Here is a 22783-nt window from a genome sequence, read left to right on the forward strand (position 1 = left end):
TGCAGTAACAGAAGCAGTGAACAAATTTAGACATTATTTGATTGGCCAGCAATTCATCATCAAAACTGACCAGGAAGCTCTCAAACACTTATGCTCATAGACTATACAAACTCTAGAAAAGCAGAGATTGTTGCCCAAATTGCTGGGGTATAATTTCTCTATTGAATACAAGCCAGGTAGAGAAAATATTCCTGCTGATGCACTATCCAAAATTAATTGCATGGCCTTGACTTCAATGCACTGTTCACTGGTATCTCAGATTCAAGAATTACAACAGCAAGACACATTTTGCAAGGAGAAAATTCAAGCATTGCAACAAGATATTGCTGCTGATTCAAAATTCTCTTGGAAAAAGAATTTATTATGGCATCACAATAAGATTGTGATTCCAGAGGATTCACATATTATATCTTAGTTGCTACAGGAATTTCATTCGACCAAGGTAGGAGGACATTCAGGTTCCCTAAAAACACATGCCAGATTAGCACAACATTTCTATTGGGAAAAAATGAGGCATGATGTTGCTGAATTTGTTAAAACTTCTCTTATCTGTCAAAAGGCAAAGAGTGATCATACTCATCCTCAGGGATTATTGCAGCCACTTCCTATTCCTCAGAGAGTTTGGGAAGATATTGCCATGGACTTCATTGTGGCACTTCCAAATTTTAAGGGATTTACAGTAATACTTATTGTTGTTAACAGATTGTCCAAGTTTGAACACTTCATTCCTCTTAAAGGTGATTTTACCAGTGAATCAGTGGCTACAACTTTTATACAAAATATCATCACATTACATGGTGTTCCCCTCTCTATAGTCACTGACAGAGATAGAGTTTTTCTCAATAAATTTTGGAAATCTTTATTCAAGGCAATGGGAACCACATTGTCGATGTCTTCATCATACCACCCACAATCAGATGGCCAGACTAAAGCATTAAACAAATGCTTAGAATTATATATGAGGTGTTTTGTGGCAGAAAATCCTAAACGTTGGGTTGAATTACTTCCATGGCGCAGTATTGGTATAACACTTCCTATCAGTGCAGTGCTGCAATGACTCCTTTTAAGATAGTTTATGGAAGAGACCCTCCTTCTTTGTTATCATATCATACTAATGATAATGATCCTCCAGATATTGCCCAATTATTACAGCAGAAGGATAAGATTCTAAAACAATTGAAGCAAAATCTATTGAAAGCTCAAATCAGGATGAAGAAATTGGTTGATAAGAAAATATGTAAGGTCAGTTTTACTGAAGGACAGTGGGGTTTTGTGAAACTTCAGCCTTATAGACAACATTCTGTGGTTTTGCATAAGCATCAGAAATTAAGTATGCGCTATTTCGGGCCATTTCAAATTCTTCAAAAGATTGGCACAATGGCTTACATGTTGTCTTTTCCTTCTGAAGCTAAGATTCATCTAGTGTTTCATGTCTCATTGCTGAAGAAATGTGAAGGAAATCTGAGGTCATAGATTAATTCATTACCTCTTCCATTAATTACTACTAAGATGGGTCCATCCTTACAACCACTTAATATTTTACAACGCAGAGCTATTATCAAAAATTCTCAGCTGATTGATCAAGTTTTGGTTCAATGGGAGGATATGAGAGAGGAAGATAATTCTTGGGAGGATGTTGCTTATCTAGCTCAGCATTTTCCACCTTTCAACAAATGAATTGAATAGGAAAAGGCATGTGCGAGGGAGCATGGATGCTGACAGGGATAACTTTGTTGAGTTGGAATCATCTGTACCGTTAATCCACAGAAGCATCAGGGAGAGGCGCAAGAACACCAGACTCGCGGATTATCATATTCCACAGCTGGGAAAGGCATGATTGGCTGGGAAGGTCAGTTAGTTACGCCGACATGGCAGTTAAGGAGAGGCGCAGGAACACCAGACTCGCGGGTTATCGTATTCCACAGCTGGGAAATGCATGATTGGCTGGGAAGGTCAGTTAGTTACGCTGACATGGAAGTTAAGGAGAAAGCTATTGGTAGAGAAGGATAGTTAGTTATGACAGCTTGGAGCTGTATATAAAGAAGAAAAGTAGGGCAGTGAGGGGGGGAGGAGAAGATTAGAGAAGAAGCTTTAGCCGCATCTCTGGTGATCTCTCCGGCGATTGGACAGGAGGGAAGTCATTCCCACCTTATCTTGTTGTTTTCCTTCGTTGATCATTCCAATCTACTGTTTTGTGAGCTTATTTATTATTTTCTTGAATACATTCTAGTTACTGGAAGTTGTTGAAGAATGAGATCATCTTCTCATTCAGACAAGATATTATGGTGATTGTTGCTTGATCTACTGTTTTGTGTGCAATTATTGCATTAATTTAGGTGAAACTGCATATAGATTTTAGACCTGTTGTTGATTGAATACTTTGAGAAGAATTAGTTGATTGAAGGCTGTGAATTCTTCATCATATTGTCAAATTGAGTTGTGATTGAATTAATTCATTACACATACCTATCTCTACATGTGAATGATAAATCAGAAGAAAATATAAGATGAATACAAGCACAACTGACCTTTCAATAAATTTACGTTTATCTGTTGTCGGCTAATGCTCTCGTACTTCTTTGTGGTCTATAAAATTGTCAGCTCGCACCAGATGCTGATCTCCCATGGCTCCTGCGCCTTCAGCGTCTCTCAGAGCGAAACATGTTCACAAGCATTCCTTGGTTGATTTCACTATCATCATCTCCATCCAGGGGAAAAGACGAGGCTAAGTCAGGAGCAGCAACACTAGCATCCGTTGGTAGTACATTACCACCATCTTCAACACCGTCTTCTGATGCCCGATTATCTCTGTGAAGTCTTGTGAGTCGTGCACCCTCTTGGAACAGAAAATAAAGGAAGATGAAGTTGTGGCTTCTCCCTCGGAGACCTCTAGGGGCTCCTTCACCGAGATCCTCACCATCTGTGTCAGTGTCACTATCATCCATCTCTATAACATAATCCCCCAAGACCACGGACCTTGGCTTGGATGATCTAATTGTGCTGATTATATCTTCGCGCTCATTTTGACGCTCCATGGACATCCATTTTTGTTCAAGAGCAGGGTCCACCTTGTGAGGCCCTGCTAATGGGTGCTCAACCCTCACATGCTTATGTAGTTCCTTGTATGTTCCCAGGAATGAGCAATTGTCTTGCATGCAGGTTCTCTTTCTTCTTGTTGAGATATTCCCGTGCAGGCTCTACGATTGTCCAACCCTTCACTTGCCCACGGCATAAGGGGCACACGAGCTCCAACTCAGATTTGTTAAAGGTTTGCCAACTAGAGTTCATGAAGGTCAGACTCTGGTTCCCAACATTCGCCTCATTTGAGGGCATCACTTTGCCATAAGCTTTCTTAAACTGATCGAGACAGTTCGAGTGACGGTAGTTGGTTCCACACATGTAAGGATGGCAGCTCTTGTCATGAGAAGACCAGAGAAGGAGGACAACATTATGTGGGAACTCCATGCAAACTGAGTAGGTGGCATCTTGCCAATCCTTTTTCTCCAAGGCTAATGGTATCTTCTTAAGGCTGTAATCTTTTCCCAAAACTTTCATGTTGTGGGAAGGCAAAAAATATGGAGTCAGCCTAAGCTGTCAAGACAACATTATGCGATTGTTCCTGATGCTACTTGCCATTTTCGACAAAATCTAAATGCATAAGCAAGGCTCAGAAGTTTATCAATTTGTCAAATTGCCAAAGAAGCTATAATTCATGCAAAATGGGCTACAAGAAGCAATAATGAGCTATAACTTGGCTACAAGCATTAAATTACCTACCGGAAAACAAGTGGGAAAATATTGTAGCACAATGAATACAAGCACAAAAGTATTATAATTTTGTATGAATTTTTTATAAGCATCGATCTTTGTGTTGCTGTGGTTTCAAAAGATGGCATCAATGCTATCAACTTCAAGAGAATCTTGGATCAGGTACGTGCATGTCAGGAAGGAAAAATGGGGAAAAAGAAATATATTGTACCACTCAACCATTTTGTGCTTTTTCCATTTTGCCTCAAAGTGGAACCCATTCCTACTTTGATGCCGCATCAAACCATTTGACAATATCTTCATAATTTCGAAAGTTCAAGCAAGAATTCACATTAATAAATTTAATCTGTTGTTTTAGATCCATCTAAGGTAAGTTGCTCACAACGTGCCTGGTGTTGGGACTACAGAAATTCAATCTGATATAAATCCCAACAGTTATCCAGATTTATACAAGTTAGTTTTCTGGTGTCCACAACCAAACGAGTCATTCATGGGCAGTAACCCAACCAATAATTGCGAACAATGCCAGAAAAATATTTATCATCCTACAGGTCTAATTTACATATTACAGATATATGAGGGAAAAAGATATGCCACTGATCAGCTGTTTTATGAAGATTGTCTGCCTATAATTGTTCTAGATCCATAATGTTCATCAAAATCCACCAGCTTCACCTTCATTCAAATAGACAATTTTGGTGAATGAAAGACACGTGATTGTATCAGAAACTTTAAATGCAAATATTCCTCAGACTCTTTCAGACTAATAGGTTTGCTGTTGCATTAATTTTAACTTAATATATTCTATTATGCATTTATAATGCAAACATATTATTTACTCCAGTTGTTTTTGCTTTTGTATTCCTGATTTATCCACTAGCTCAGCCTGTACACCCAATTCAAACCTTGAATCTGGCCTAAATTTAGTAGTTGACACTTCCGAATATCATCCAAATGGAGAAGTGATTCTATCATTATTACCATGCAGGTGTTAAGAATATTAGATAATGTCTTGCTAGCATGTAGGATTTGTTTACATCTTGGTTTCTCAGTAACATTCTGATAATCAGTTTAATAGTTTTGCACAATTACACATCTGTTAGTTCTTCAAAATAAAGACCAAAAGGATGGTCCTCTTTTATCTGACACTATGCCTAGTCCAAAACATTTTACGGCGGATTCATGATAGAGATGGTTACAGAGAAGATGAATTATTAATTGTAAATTAAAAATGCAAGAAAAAAAAACAAATATTTAGTTGAATCTGTTTGGGCTTTTCTGATTCCAGAGGCTACATTTGCAATAGAGTGCGCTTTAAACTTCATTCCTTCAACATCCTGGTTGACTATTGTCTTATTTAGGAGACCATAACAATTATTATTTGATAGATGTGCTTGGTTTTTTCATGGAAGTAAATAAATAAACAAATGAATGAGAGTTTCACCATTGCAATCTTCCCGTCTAGGATAAACAGTAGAAACAAATTCATATCCATACATATATAATGTGAGAGAAAATCATGGGAAGAATCGGTTAAATAAATAAATAACATCATGAAGGAGTTGCATATTTGTCAATAGCCACCAAAAAAGATTTAGATTTTCAGGTTCTTCACATAACACACAAACATGCACCAAAGAAGCATCAGAGAAAAGAAATACTTTCTAACATGGTCAAACCATATGCATCTTACTAGCATTGAAATATATTCCCTTTTCTCAAACAAAGAGACCACATTGTTGCAATGAACATACCAAAATATAGGAAATGATGCTATTTGCTAGGCAATGCTCAGTATCTTAGGATGATATGAAGTAAGGAAGACATTCACATAATCAACTGTGCACACTAAAGAAGCATGGCCCATAAAAGCATGCATTAGCAAATCGATAAGAATCTTGACACTGAGTTAAGGAACTAAAAAAGGCCAAAAATGCAGTTTCTGCAATTCATTATGGTAACACCAATCAAGAAGAAAGGCTGACAACCTTAAAACTTGGTTACTTGTGGTGTTAGATTGGACCTGCTTGTGAGTCACGTGGAACTCCATAGGTTAGCATCAAACATGGAAAAAAAACTAAGATATAGCAAGCAATTTAGCATCCACAGACAGACAAGGGTCTCATAGACCTTTTCGCAACTCACAAGAACCTCTTAAAAAATTGATTAAGATAAATTGCATGTCTCATGCTGCTATATTTTCTTTTAAAATCTTTGAAACATACACTTCTTTGTACTAGTATGAGAAACTATGGTGTGGACAGAGCTCATTTATCCAAGAAGCATATTAGGTGCAACTAAAAGATGCATGCTTTGATTGAATCGATGGAACCGATCAATATAATTCAAAACCTTACATTAGCATGCTATTTTTAATACATTTGGCTTAATTGTCTCTAAACAAAAGGATAAGAAAGTACTCAATTTTTTTTAAAAATCATTGGCTATAAACTATGGGAAAAACAGGACTAGTTCATTTCTGAAAGTGCATGCCTTAAAGATGAAGATAAAAGCTAGCCCATATGCTCCCACAAATGATCGCAATTGTGATCACTGTGGAAAAGCAAGAGACAATTGCCTACGCAACATATGAGTCTCGAGAATTCTTGGATACTTGACTTCCAACAAACTACCATCAAAGCCCTGGTTTTCCCTCACTTGACTTGGACATTTTCACCACGAAAACATGCGCTTCCACTATTGAGGGGTTTATGTCAGTTGTTTACAAGTAGCCAAAGGACCTCCAACTAATTCATTCAGCAATCAATGGTTCATAAAGAACAAATCCTAGAACAACTCCTAGAACAACTCTACTGCAAAACTCAGACCATCCTTGCAAAAATAAAATACTACAAAAAGACAAGAAAAAAAATGATGATTTAATATGCTATCTAGAACAATTTCAAGCCTTTTTCTGGCATGAGGAACTAACTCTAGATTCCTAGAAGCACAATTAAAACATGACAAGTTGGAATCATACCTTTCAAGTAATGTTACATATATGATGAACACATATATTTTCTCTTTAATATAATATAATAAATTTGGATCCCATGTTCCCTGTGTGATCCTAGTTTACCAGGTTTCAATTATTTCCTTTCCATTCTAACTTCATCTTAAGTTTTTCTTTTTGCTTTTTTACTTGCAACCTTTCAATTTTTTTTTTAAAATTGCTTCTTTTTTTTTGAAAAGGTGGATAAACCACTTCAATTAAATAAAAAAAAAACAAGAACACCAAAACCCCGGTTCACAGAGGAACACAAGGAACAAAGGACCCACAAGCAGTGGCACAAAAATTAAACAAAAGACAAACCAAACGAGGCGAAACAGCTGCCTCCACCACCCAAGAAAAGTAACCCCCTAGCCCGCGTGCTGCTCAGGACCAACATCCGGGACCGGCACCTCGCCTAGCTCCTCCACTGAAAAGCCAAGGAACTCCAAGCTACACCTGATAGTTGAAGTATGTTCCTCCATCTTTGCTTGTTGCCCATCAGCTGCTGCAGCAACCCAGTATAATAACATACAATCAATCTTCAAAATAAGAGCATCTGCAGAAGTATAATTAGCATTAAACATGCAATCATTTCTCGCAAGCCAAATGTTCCACACAATCGCCTTCACTACTAACTCTCCAATAACCCTAGAGTTCGGTCTAACATCAGATCTCCACGCAGCCCATACCAAACACAGCGAACTAGGCGGGTCCGGAAGATCCAGCAGCCTACTGAAATACCTCCACACCTGTCTCGCCAGAGAGCACTGTAAAAAGAGATGATCCACTGTCTCCATCGCCGCATGACACAAGACACAGGTAACAGTTGGGAGCCGATTACATCTTCGAATTTCTAAATTCTCCAAAGTGAGAATCTTATCTTTCTTCTTCGAGCACGTACTCCTCCAAAAGATCTTCACTATTGGACATCTGAGCCCACCATCGTTCAGGAAGATAAAAAAGGATTTAACGGAGAAGCAACCATTCCCCGTCAGACGCCAACTCTTAGTATCACTAATCTCCCGGTCCTGAACCTCAAGCCAATCTTTGACAGTTAGAATACCCTCGTCCTCAGAGAAAGGAGTTTGCGTCAAAAGAAAGCACAAATCCCTAATAGTACCAATGGGAGAGCGAGCTCTTCTATACTCCTCCTGCCACAACCACATAGGTGCTCTGCCATTTACCCAATTATCTTTCCAGAATAGTATCTCCGCCCCAGAATGGATATCATGAGCAATACAACATCTTAATACTGGGAGACAGATCAACACCCTTTTCCAGAAAAATGAGATCCTTCCCGATTGCCTAGGGAATAGATTCCACCTACACATTCCATAATTAAACTGGATCACCTCAGCGCCACACCAAGCTGAATCCGCCATAAACTTCCACCACCACTTCCCAATTAACGCCTGATTAAAGTTATGTAGATCTAAGATACCCCAACCCCCTTGTTCCCGAGCACGACAAATGTTAGTCCAGCCAATCAGTCTACAACTCGGATGATCTATATTCGTGCTGGACCATAAGAAGTCACGTCTAATCCAATTGATCTCCTTAATGGCCCAGCCAGGTAACTTAAACATAGACATCAGTACGTTGGTAATGCAGTGAGCACCGAGTTAACCAACGTAAGGCGTCCACCAATAGATAAGTGTCTCATTTTCCACGACGCCAACCTTCTTCTCACCTTAGAGATGAGGCCCTCCCAATCTTGTCTCCGTGGCCTTCTCCCCGAAATTGGAATACCCAGATAATTGACAGGGAGCATACCCCTTGCACAGCAAAGCGTAGCAGCCGTTTCCAATTCAGGATGTTCCCCCACCGTTGAAGAATAAAGGCAAGTTTTGGAAAAATTGGTAGCCAACCCAATCATCCCCTCAAACATGTAAAGGATCAGCTAACAATTCTCAGATCCTCAAGACCCCCTGTTGTCAGCACAAGCAAATCATCAGCATAGTGCAAGTTGCACCTATTGCCAAACTCCCTTAAGGGTACACCAATCAGGAGCTTCGACTGAAGTGCATGTGCAAACATCGAACTCAGAACATCTGTGACCAAAACAAACAACAGCGGAGACAGCGGGTCACCTTGTCTCAACCCACACTTGTAACGCACGTACCCAGTCGGAGAGCCATTAACTAATATGGACGCTTTAGACGACTTAAGAATACATTTGATCCACCCTATCCAACGCTCCCCGAAACCTCTGGCCTCCAGCAAATCCAAGAGAAAGTCCCAATCGACTCAATCGAAGGCCTTGTTGAAATCCACCTTCAGAATATGCCCAGGTAATCTCCGCTTGTGAATACTGAAAATGAGCTCCTCCGCCGTTGCAATATTATCTAATATGCACCGCCCCTTAAGGAAAGCCGATTGCTCCTTGTCCACCAACAAGTTGATCACCTTATTAAGGCGCGTCGCCAACAGTTTCGAAAGAATTTTCAAAGTGGAATTAATCAAACTAATGGGTCTGAAGTCACTCGGGGACTCAGGTGTATCCACTTTAGGGATTAGGGCAATGCTAGCCCAATTAATCCTTTCCAAATTGGCACGATGCCAGTAAAAATCCTCACAAAGCCGAACGAGATCAGCACTAATAGTATCCCAGAATTGCTTGAAGAAATGAAGAGGAAATCCATCAGGTCCCGGGGCTTTGTCCCCCCTAAAGCGAATACAGCACATTTTATTTCCTCAACTGAGAAAGGACCTTCCAAAATAGATAGCTCAACAAGATTTTTCAACTGGAAGAATCGCTGGAGATCAACCTTAAGTCTGAAAGACCGACTACAACCAAACTGTTGATTAAAATGAGTAGTGAACACTTTTCCAATCTCACCAGAATCCGTAATCAGAGCGCCTCCCTGTTTAATACTAGGGATGAAGTTGAGATGCTTCTGACCATTCGCAACCGCATGGAAAAATTTGGTGTTTTCGTCTCCCTCTTTAATCCATTGAATCCTCGATCTTTGCTTCCAATAAATCTCTTCCTGCTTACGGATCTCCTCTAACTTATAGAGTAGATCAAGTTCCGCCTGACTCTCCCCAATGGTTAGACTTCTGATTCCTTTGTAATGTCTAGAGCCTCCATCTCCTGCAGCAGAGCTAATTTCCTAAGTTTTATCGATCCAAAACTGTACTTAGCCCATTGACGCAACCGTGCTCTAACCCCAGCAATTTTCTTGGAGACAATGAAGGCACCACATCCACAATGCTCCGTATCAGACCACCACTGCTCCTCAAGGTCATGAAATCCCTCAACCGTAGTCCACACCTGCTCGTAACGAAAAGGCCTAGGTGTGGATACGTGGCAACCCACTTCAAGCCGAATCGGCATATGGTCGGACCCCAGCCTAGGAAGAGTCAATTGAGCCACTTTGGGGAAATGGGATAACCATTCAGAATTAACTAGGAAACAATCAAGTTTCACCCAAATAGGGTCCGCCTGCCCATTGGTCCAAGTAAATTTTCTTCCCACCGACGGGGGTTCCTGCAGCTCCAAATCATTCAAAAAGGCATTGGCACGCCGGAAATCGTTCCAACTGATGTTGCCAGAAGGTTTATCTTCCACATTGAAAATCGCATTAAAGTCTCCACATATAACCCATGGTACTCCCGAAACACCTCTGGTACCACTCAATTCCTCCCAGAAATCCCTCTTACGAGATCTCTCTGTAGGCCCATAAACCGTTGTACATTGCCATCTAAAATTATCTCTCCTTACCACAAAGTCAACCGTCAAGCTAAACTCCCCCGCTTGGCCCACTGAACCAATCAACAAAGCGCTATTCCAACCTATAACAATACCCCCAGCCGACCCCTTTGCAGGAACAAAGGTAAACTGGTCCAGACTTGAACCCCCAATCTCCCTCCAGATAGTAGGCTGAATCAACTCAAGTTTTGTTTCTTGAAAGCAACACACGTCCGCAAAATGCAATTGCAGAAAATCTTTAACTAAAAAATGTTTAGCTGGCCAGCCCAGCCCCCGCACGTTCCAATTAATAATATTCATCAACAACCGATTAGTTCCCACACCCTCCTGAGGGGGCTACCACTGGACCCTCACCGGTCAAAGAATGAGACATTTCTAACGCTCGAATATGATTCACACAATCATTAACAGATTCAGAAAAGGAAATACCACATGCATCACAATATTGAGCAATTTGCACATTAGACCACTCAGAAATAAACAGCGGTTTAGAGCTAGTACCTTTCGCTCTTTCCACCCTCGTTCCTTTCTTCTTGATCGACTTTGGTGGTTCAGTCAGGTACCCCGCATTTTTAGTGAAACGTGAAGAAGGCTTTTTTGGCCTATCACTTTTCCTAGGTCCCGCAGCTTGCTCCTGCTCAGTGTTACCACCCTGAAACCCCGGCAAAAGCACATGAAGGTTCCTCTCAAACTCAGTATCTGATTACTTCGACTTTTCATCAACCCCCTGTGAAATAGCATCAGCTGACTGTGCCTCCGACCTGTCCTCCCCCCCCTCATACAGTAACTCATCCCCACTGGGACCTCCGGAGTCACCAAGCACATCTGCCAAAACCAGGACCCAAATTCCTGCAAGGAATTTCCATGAGAAGCCAACTGAAGGTTCCAAAGTAAGGGCGGCAGAATTGTCTTTAAAGTTCACCTCCTTTAATTTTGAGAGAAAAATTCACCCCCGAATCAAGAGGGCCCCTGGACCCTGAAGCAGCTGTCTCCCCTATAGCCAAAACTCCCTCAGAATTTGCCGCATCCCTAGTTAAAAACAACGGGCCCACATGATGGCCCATCTCACACATCAAAACAGGATCTCCAGGGACTGAGCTGGAAAGCTCATGCAGATCCTGGCCCATGTTTGGAAACGGCCCAACAAGGAGGGCAATAGGGTCATCATCCATCACATCTTGGGCCTCGGAGGCCCCTGACCTTTCTTTAATTGGATTTCTTTGAGGAGGGCCCCGCTGACCTTAACTGCGCTGATTTCAGTGGAAACACGACCCCTAATCCGGCGCAAGCCCGTCCTTAAATTGAACCCCTGCCTCCTTAACATGCCACTCCTCCTTAGCAACCCGCGGAAACCTCGGGACGCTAACAAGTTGCCGCAGCGTGAGCAACTTAACTTTGTTCGGCGTTCCGACTTTGCTGAACAACTCCCATGATCGACCGCGTATCCCGTTTGTACTGCGAGACTTCACCCAGCTTCTCCTAAGTCGCCGAGCGGCGCTTGGGAGACAGCCCCAGATGACCTTGATTCAGTCTGCGAATTTCCACGAAACCATCGGTCTGACACGCGGCATTCCGATCAATTGGAGCCCTCGCCTCGTCCCAGCAGTGGGAGCGGCTCGACTGCCGATACCGACTTAGCCTCAGGGTTCCTCACCGGGCGATCTCCTCGCGGCGCTCGCGAGCGTATCGTGAGGATCTCTCGGCTTCTTTGTGGAGCGCGGCTCACCGCGACTTTTACATTTCGACTTACATGCGACGCCACTCTCCGTACTCTAGTTGCATCGTAGTCCCCGGTCTCTCTCCAGCGAACACCTCGTTGGCCATTAACACATATCTCCCGATCTCTCGCGAAAAACCGGTGAAAAGCCCGCGGTCGCGTAAGAGCACTCGATGCTTCCCTCGTACCCATGCTAAAATCAAGCTCGATTGCGCGATGCGACTCGGCCGTACATGGCGCTGCTATACTGCTTGAGATGAAATACTTATGATGAAAGCTCCGCTTGAGAGTGCCACGGTTCTACCGTTTGGGTGAGCACCTTCCGCTATGATGGACCGGCACCGATGCATGCGAGGAGATTCGAGATATAAACCCTGCAGCCTACTCCGATCTGCCGACCAGCGGCCCCGATCTCTACGGAGCGAGTGTAACTCTGAAGCTTACGAGGGCCGTCCTTAGTAGGCGCGACAAGATGCCCGATTTGCGAGACATCCCTTACCTCGCCCTCTCTTCGCCAGCAGAAGGCGCGATCATTCGGTGGGTGATCGGCCCGGCAGATCCCTGTGATGATTGTAGGGATAACCGCCAGTAAATTTGGACTCCGTGGCGAAGCCTTGATCGGCGATAACCGCGATAGCGTTCGCTGGCTCCTCTCGACTTCTGCGAGTCCGAGGGCCAGCCTATGATCGAGTGTAGGCTCGGTTCGAGCTGAGTTTTTCTTCCCTCCCACTACGGACTTGAACTCTATTGTCCAGGTTTGTAGGGGAGCCCGGGGGTTTGTCCATGCGTTTCAAACGAACATGAAGCTTCTTACGATGCGGGCTCCTTCTCGGTTCTACAGGGCATCTCGCCGCCATGTGGCCCACACACGAGCACCGCAAGCACACAACTTGATGACGACAATCGGCAGTCTTGTGAGTGGTCCGGAAGTAGCGTCCACAAGTGTTATCTCTCGGCGACCTCGGCCTCTTCGTGCCTATCATCCTCCCTTTCGCTGCTGGATTGCCACTGAAACCCTTACTCCCCCCCCTTCCTCGTCTGCGCAGTTCCCCCGAAGAAGATGAGCTTGCCGCTTGCGCGTACGTTAACACTTGCTTACTTTGTACCAACGCCTCACTCGCCGCAGCCTCTGGCAACTGCTTGGAAGAAGCTTGAAGTCCACCGTTGCCGCTGCCCACTCCACCGCCGTCAGGATCTCCCCAAAGCCCTTGCACGAGACTCATCCTCCCCTCCCTGATGCTCCAAGTTTTAGTCTAGGATTAGAATTTTCAACATCATGAATGTATCTGGTCATTATCCTCCACCGCCTTATCTTTCTCTTATTATTTGAAAAAATCGTTTTAATCAATTTCCCTATCTTCATTAAAAAAATTTGTTGTTCTTATCTTTTTTGTGCTGATTGTCATATATTTTCATAATGTTAAGAATAACATTTACTCTAATACAATTTCAATATAACTAGGTTCTATTTCTCTTACATAAAGAAATTGTTTTATTACAATGTTCAATTTTTGCTCTAAAAATAATGTGATTCATATTGTATAGACATATGCATCTAACAGACATACACACACCTTGTACACATATCCAGTTATACTTGAATACACAACACCAGTATGTGTTATAGCTTCTAAAGCCATTTAATCTAGGGAAGTTAAAAGGCCAAAAAATAATATTGTGTCGTTGATGGTAGGAAAAGGTATGCAAAAGGAAAAAGTGAACCGACACCCTTTAGCGGCCCAAGAATATGACCAGTGGAAAAATATTAAAAAGTCTCCAATTTTTATCTTTAAATAAGAAGACAAATCCGCATTTTATTTATAAATTAAATTAACTTTTACTAATCTAGACTTTCGATATTAAAATTTATAAAGAGAATTTTGCATGCTACTAGTTCAAAAATAATATCTTACAACTAAAGGAGGTAAGCCCAGAAGAAAAAAAAATTAGCAAGGTACATGTGGGACAATAATCAGCTTAGGACTCTATAGAACTTGAAGATGGCAGATGAAACAATTATTTAAGGAAACCTAAAATAAATTTAGCATTTTAAAGCAAAATCAAGATATCTTACATATTTTCACAGAAAAAAATTTATAAGCACAATCAAGGACGGATCCAGGAATTTTGTTCAATGGGGCAAACAAATATTACATATAAAAAATATATAATGAATTCAAGTGAATCAAAAGCTTTTATCATATAAAAGTAATATACTACAATTGCTCTCGACATGTTTTCATAATTTAAAAACAGAATAATATTATTTTATTACTAGTATTATAAAATATATCTTTTTCTACAAGTAAACAAACAATCATTTCTTTTCTTTCAGCTACTATGCTTGATAACCCCGTAGCCATTATTTAATCACCTGATTTAATAGTCGAGGTCCGTAAGGACTGAGATGTAGAGTCCTAAAGGAGAAAGGGGTAGTAAGAGATGGAGCTGGGTGATTAAAGCACATAGACAAATGTCTTTTTTCATAAAAAAAACTTTATGAGAGAAAAATTACATTTTTGCTATTATAGGTTGAGGCAAGATTTATCTAACTTTAGTTAAATTTAATCTTTTAAAATAAAATTTCTCATATTCCCTTAAAAAAATTTCTAATTGCTCTTGTATATCTCTTTTATTTTTTAATTTTAGTGGGGGAAAATAAAAAAAAAACTTACAAATTCATAAAAAACTTCTCAGATTTCAGTGAGGACAATTGTCCCCACTGTGTCCCCATGCAAGATCCGTCCCTTACACAATTACTTTATAAGTTTTAAGATTTGGACTGAAGTTGGAAATTCCATACTCTGGATTTTCAGGGTTTTTATAGAGATTTTTCTATATAAGAAAATGAAAGTGGAAACCGTTCATTAAACGTGTTATACTACACTTAATTTAATGTTAGTTGGTAGGAGATGAATCAGTTTTAAATTAAATAAATGATTATATTCCCAAACAAAGAAAAACATTCCGTAATCATAAAGCATCATAACAGAATTGGATGATTTCCTCTAAAATACAATGCAAATAACCTACAGAGATCAACAATGCATTATTTGTGGAACCCACAAAAAAAAAAAGGGTCAAAACTACACCATCTTTCATATCAAACTCCAACTCGTCCCACATGCCATAAAATCATTGCACCCTTCAAAACACTTCTAATTCATGAAATAAAAACCGACCCAAGAACTACACTATCAAATAAATAAAGAACGCTATTCAAACTTTGCACATATCCAACTCCAACCAACCCCATCCACATCCCACAAAAAAAAAAATTCCTCTCCTCAAATCACTTTTAATTCGTAAAATGAAACTCAATCCAAGAACCATACAATCAAATAATTAAAAAAAGCACTACTCTTGAGGCCAAAAAAATTTAACGTTTTCCAAATCCAAATCCAACTCCAACCCCATCCCCATCCCCATCCCCATCCCACAAAAAAGAATTTCTCTTCAAATCACTTTCAAATCATGAAAATGAAACCTCAATCCAAGAACCACACAATCAAATAAATAAAGAATGCATAATTCTTGAGGCATCATATCCAACTTTAACTCCAACCCCACCCACACGCACACCCACACACACACACACACACCCCCGCATAAGAATTTCTCTCTCCAAATCACGTCCAATTCATGAAAATGAAATTCAATCCAAGAACCACAAAATCAAATAAATAAACAATCTACTACTCTTGAGGCCAAAATAATAATAATAATAATAATCATCCTATTTCATATCCAACTCCATCACCACCCACATCCCACAAAAGAATTTCTCCCTCCCAAATCACTTTCAATTCATAAAAATAAAACTAAATCCCAGAACCACACAATCAAATAAATAAAAATTGCACTATTCTTAACGCCAAAAAAAATTACTCTTTTCACTATTTAACTCCAACCCCACCCACATCCCACAAATGCATTTCACTCCAAACCACTTTCAATTCGTGAAATGATAATTCTATCAAAGAAAACCACACAATCAAATAAATTAAAAATCCACTATTCTTGAAACCCTAGAAAAAGAAAGTTAAAATTTACCTTTTTTTCATAACAACCTCCAAGGCCAACCCCCACCCCATACACACATCCCCCGAAAGCATTTCCCCTCCAAACTACTTCCAATTTACTAAATGAAAATTCAATCGAATAAACACACAATCAAACAGATAAAGAAGAAGAGACAGAGCTTCACCTGCTCAACAACACGATTCTCCACCAAAACGACCGAAATTCTTCAAGGCTACTCATCCCCTGAATCCACCACGAGCACCACATCAATTGAATCCAGCATCAACAAAGAAAAACCAAAATCAGCCAACAATCACAAGCAAAACCAGCAAAGATCAAACCCATAGAACTACAGACCCAAAAAATCAGCAAAAACTCATCGACCTCACATTCAACAATGAGTAGAAAGGCGAGATTCACTCCGGATCAACACGAACAGGGCTTCGCTGGAGAGATCGGAGCAGGGATCGAGGAATGCGAGGCGTGGGGACATCGAGCTTGTGATTTGATCGAGAATAACGGGAAAGAGATGGGTGTTTGGTTACGACACCGCCAGGAGAATGGACGGTCATTAGAACATCGAGATTCGTGTGATCAGATCTTGATGCAATCTTGATGGCTGTCTTGAATGCTACCGTGGGACCCGGAGAAGCCATCGCATCCGTCCGTATGCTTCGAGATTGAGAACTTGGTAGTTTGATGGATGATTGACAGCTGGATGTCTGGTTTCAGAGTCTTAGGGCGTGTTTGGTTCGCCGAAGTGGAGACCGAAGTGACGGAAGTGAGAGTTGATGTGACACTTCCACTTGTTTGGTTCACTGAAGTGGAGGCAAGTACTGGGAAGTTGTCGACCCAAAAATCTTCCACTTCACTCTTTGACTTGGAAAAATTTTTGGTGAAGTGGGGACTTGATGTTTCACTTTCGTCAGTATGGTTCAGCATTTGGTGATTAAAAATCACCCATTTTTACTTATTTTATTTTTTTCCCTATGGTTTATTTTTTATTTTTTATTTTTTTAATCTTTTATTTTTTTATCCTTTTTTATCTTTTATCGTTTTTATCATTTTTTATCTTTTATTTTATTATTTTATTATTTTTTATTTTTATCTGCTATTGTTTCTTTTTTAATTAATTAATTATTTTTTATTGTTTATAAAAAATATTTTTATTTTTTTAATTTTTTATCTTTTATTTTTATCTGTTATTGTTTTTTTAATTATTTAATTATTTTTTATTGTTTATAAAAAATATTTTTTAAAATTATAATTTTAAATAATTATAAGCTCAATCCAACAAGCACAAAATGGTAACCTCACCCATGATGAAGTGATGAGTAGAAGTTCATTTCCATCATTTTCTAAATTTTAACTTTCACTAATTAAACAAAAAAAGTAGTTAGTGATTTGACATTTTTTTTTCAACCAAACACATGGAACCCAACACTTCAACTGAAACTTTCACTTCAGCCGAAGTGGCACTTCAAGACTTCCACCACTTCGGTGAACTACTTCCGAACCAAACGCACCCTTAATACGAAAATGGAACGGGACTGTGTTGTGGACTTTGTGGAAGCGTGGACGCTTTTTTTGTTTCAGTATGACCGTTGGTTAAAGGCTTTGAGATTCGGAATTTGGTTTCATACACATGTAGAGCCAAGGATTGATGGCAACCAAAAGTGTCTTTGATGGAGCTTTAAATAAAGTAAAATAAATATTTTGTGATTTGTAACTGCATAAAATTTATGATTTAAAAAATTAATAATTTTAAAATAATTTTAAAATATTGTAATATTATGTGATAACTTGTTGTGTAAAAACATTTCCCAAGAAAAAAAAATGTATAAGGATGCAAGAACACTGCTTTCTAGCCATGGATAAAATATTAACAATTCAAGAATTCTATGAAAATTTAAACATAATAGAGCAAGTTCACAGCAGAAAAGAAATTGAAAAGGTTTAATCCCTTAATTAGTCCCTCTTAAATAGGTTTTTTGGTCCCTCTATTTTAATTTGGAGGTCAGAAATCATTATATTTTTCGGATTAGAAAATGTCGTCCATGTCTACATTGGTTTCTCTTGCCAATCTTACCAACATGGCATTTTTCCAATTAAAATAACACTAAACCAAGTTAAAAACCTAGAAACAATTAAGTGAGTAACTAACACTCTCTTAAGTTTTATGATCCAGATCCAAATCAAATTCGTATCCGAAAAGTAAACACTTCTTCACTTCTTCATCATCTTCACTTTTCTCTCCCTTTCTCCATTTCCACACCACACACATAGAAACCCTCATTTAGACGGAGAAACTAACATTTGTTAGAGCCAGGACCGATATTTTTCAATCCGAAAAATATATGAACTTCTAGCGACCAAATTAAAATAGGGGGACAAAAAAGACACGTTTACCTACTTATATGGACTAATTAGGGGATCAAACTAATTAAAATATTATATGGACTAATGCTTTTTTTTTAAATAATTTCTTTTGATTGAAATTCATTTTATTATAATTTTAAAGTTCCTCAACAGTATAACAAAATCTTAAAATGCTATGTTTTCTTAAAATATTATCTATTGGGCTTGTATTCATTTTATTCTTTTTTTTTAGTTCCCATATTTAATGTAATACCAAATAAATGTTTTTAAATATTTTTAAAATAAAAAAGTTATAAAAAATTACGAAAGATTTTCGCTTTCTATAGGAAATCAAGTTTCATCAGAAGTTCTCATTGATTTTTTAACGTAAAACTAATTTAATGCCTTTAACAAAATTAATGCCATTGAATCCTTTATATTAACAACACCACAAAGCATATAAATGGAATTAAACATCTCCCATTACTATTATCACATTTAATACAAACAAAGACTTAAATGCAATTGAACAAATTTAAAAAAAAAACAAAATTGAAAATTTTCTTTGAAACAGATTATACATCTACTTTAAATATATGTATAAATAATAAGCAATAAAATAAATAAATAAAAGTAAAATATATACCCAAATTATCTAAAGAAAATAAATGAGAAATAACATAAGATTCATGGTGTACATCATTAATGTAACGAAACGATATTAAGAGAAGAGAAACACATCCACATTTACATTTTTAACGCATCCATCCATAACACAAAGACTTAGCAATTCAATTATTAATTGTTTTAACAAACACTTTTATTAAAAGAAATAAATGCATGGCAAATAGAAAATATTAGTAAAACCTCTTGATGATGGTCATAATGGCAAACAAGGGAAATGATGATGATGATGATGATGATGATGATGATTGTGACACCGGGCCATATGAAGTCATTGGAGAATATAGAATGGGTATATTCGTCTTATACGTCAAAATTTGACTAATATATATTTCCGTAATAAAAATATAAAAGCTAAGTATAAAAATGTTGCCACAGAATTTTTTTTTTTATTTATTTATTTTTTTTTTTAAGGAATGCACGGAATCATATAAAAAAGATACAATATGGGGTTTAAAATTAGATTTGTTTGCATATAACTCCTAGGAATGGGGGCGGGGCGGGGAATGGGATCCCCGTCCCCATCCCCGCTCTCCACGCGGCGGGGATTCCCCGGTTAAAATTCCCTGCAGGGGAAAAATCCTCTCCTGCTCACTCCCCCGCAGGGATCCCCACCCCGCAGGGATCCCCGCCTCACGGGGAATCCCCGCCCAGCCCAAAACATTAATATAAAATTTTTCTATAAATAACTATAATATTTTCAATGCGATTTATATACTACGTCTTAAAGATGCTATATATCTGATTGAAAATAAAAAAATATAATGTATGATGAAAAAAATTCAGACAAATGGATATTTGAATAAAAAAATAATGCTTTATATGTAGCAACACATGGATATTTGAATAAAAAAATCTAGACAAATTACAATTACATAATTATCCAATTCATTTAAATTAAATAAATAATTAGTTTTTTTATGAATATTAGAAATTTGAAAAATTAGAAGTTTGAATTTTAATTTTTGTAGATATATTATATAATAATTTTTATTAAAAATACTTTTAAGATTTTTATTAAATAAATATGTTTTAATGAAATATATAAATTTAAATAGTTAATAAGTTGTATGAAATAATTGTGAGTTCCATAATAATAACTAAAAAAATATTAACAAATAAATATTTATTGATTATCTATATATATATAATATTATGTTAATGTTGAAATAATCTTTTAATAAATATATTAAAAAAATATAATATATTCTTTTTGGGGGTTCCCATGGGAAGCAGGGGACGAGGGATCCCGTGGGGGCGGGAGACCATTCCCCGCCCCGCCCGCCCCGCCCGCCCGCTAGGCGGGGAGGAATTTTTCCCGTTCCCCGCCTGCGGGATGTTCGGGGAATCCCGCCCGTCAGGGCGGGGCCCCTGAGGAACGGGATTCCCCGCCCCACCCCCATTCCTAATACCTCCCGCCATATCCACGCCGTTGAAGTGTATTATTATTATGTTACATGACTAAAATTCTGTGCATATATACTTTAAAAATTTCTAAAGATGGTTATTTTAATATTTTTGCAAATACAATATGCCCTAAAAAAATTTAGGGGTCATTTGGTTCGCAGTTATAAAATATTACTACGTAATGAGATTATCATAGTAATAAGATCAGGAATGTTATATGCCCAGAAATGTTGTGGTATTTATGATAACCATGTTTGGTTAGAAACTCATATTATATAGTAATCAACTTGGTAATATTCTAAATTTTCCAAAATACCCTCGTGTCTACCATTTTGTGCAAGTTTAAATTTAAAGTAAAATGAAATTTTGAATAAAAAAAATTAAATTTTCGAAGTTGAACATGTTCCTAAAATAATATCATTTAAATTTATTTTTTTTATTCAACAAATAAAGTATAAAAATTATAATTTTTAAACAAAGTCATATTTGTAGAAAAAAATATTTCAGATTATCACTCACTTGGTAATCCAACATAGCCACCTATTTTAGTGGTAATAGGATTACCAAGTTTCTTGGTAATCTTTCAAGATTGGTAATCACAGATTACCATCAATATTACCACCGCCACCAATCTAAACGTGGTAATCTGAAAAGATTACCACGTACTATGCGGTAATGTGAACATTACCGCTAATCAAACGGCAACTAATCTTACTCATTGAACATAATAAAAAATAATATCATTAGAGATAATTTAAGAATTTAAATAAAAATTATTATTATTATTATTATTATTATTATTATTATTATTATTATTATTATTATTATTATTATTTTGGAACCAAGTCTCTCCGGTTAGTATTAGTTTATTATTATTATAAAACTCAATATTTATCTATATTATAATTTATTTTTAATAGCGTATATGGGATAAAGGGATATATATGTAAATGGAATTTTAAAAGACACCATTTTGGTTTTACTAAGCTATATACACTCAATTAGGCTAATTTTCATATATATATATATATATATATATATATATAATAGATGATCAATCTACTAGGATATCCGTAGATAATAATTTTATTGCAGTTCCTCTATTTATCATTGAATTCGGCTTCAGATCATCCATTCTAATGAATAGTGTTACGAGTAGTTGCATAGCACAAAATGAAATGCATAGTATTTTCATCACAACCGTCCAATCATCATCGCAATAGTAACTGAACGAATCACAGGCGTTCAACTTGATTAGCACCACTCAGGGATGAATTTTCTTTATGAACTAACAATCAACCCCACTCACCCGTTTTCGACCTAGTACAATACTCCACCACTATTTTTTCATTACTATTGCCTAAGAAGAGGAATTAAAGAATGTTTCTCATACCAATCAATTAGAGTGAATAAATAGAAGAGACAACAAATCAACTTCCTTAATTTAATCCCTAATATCAAGCCTGAATCATGATATCTCTTAATATGTTATAAATGACAACATAATTACAACCAATGACAGCTAATTGATATAATGATGAATCTATTCCTTAATATTGTCCAATCTCTCTCTTCACCCTTCTTGTTTTATCTCTCTTACTTTTGTCTTCTATGTGTGGACGATCTGTGAACGGCCACAAAGAACGTATCGCTTATCTATATACATACAAAAAGAAAATCTTTATATATATATATATATATATATATATATTCTCTCAAACAAATTTAATTATTTAAACATATAAATTTAAGGGGTCGTTTGGTTCATAGTAATGTTTTCACATTACCTGTTACATGGTAATTTGAAAAAAAAAAAAAAACTAGCATATTTGGATTGGCGGCGGTGGTAATATTGATGGTATTGTGTGATTGCCAATTTTTTAATATTACCAAAAAGCTTGGTAATTTCATTACTACCAAAACAAGTGCCTATGTTGGATTACCAAATGTTTGGTTATCTAAAAATTTTCTGGATTAATATGCCTTTTGTTAAAAAAAAATAATTTTAAAAGACTGTATAGTTTATGCTTTAGATTAAAAAAATTTAATTTTGGATGACGTTATTTTAGAATATCTTTAACTTTAAAAAATTAATTTTTTTCATGTAAAAATTTTATTTTTT

The 22783-nt window shown here is 37.7% G+C and overlaps 1 pseudogene; it reads right to left on the bottom strand.

Moving 5' to 3' along the window:
- Positions 1-2394: 2394 nt before the first annotated feature.
- On the bottom strand, positions 2395-16930 carry LOC120263401 (annotated as a pseudogene).
- Positions 16931-22783: the final 5853 nt, after the last annotated feature.

Source organism: Dioscorea cayenensis, chromosome 6 (genome assembly GCF_009730915.1).
Source record: "Dioscorea cayenensis subsp. rotundata cultivar TDr96_F1 chromosome 6, TDr96_F1_v2_PseudoChromosome.rev07_lg8_w22 25.fasta, whole genome shotgun sequence".
Taxonomy (NCBI): Eukaryota; Viridiplantae; Streptophyta; class Magnoliopsida; order Dioscoreales; family Dioscoreaceae; genus Dioscorea; species Dioscorea cayenensis.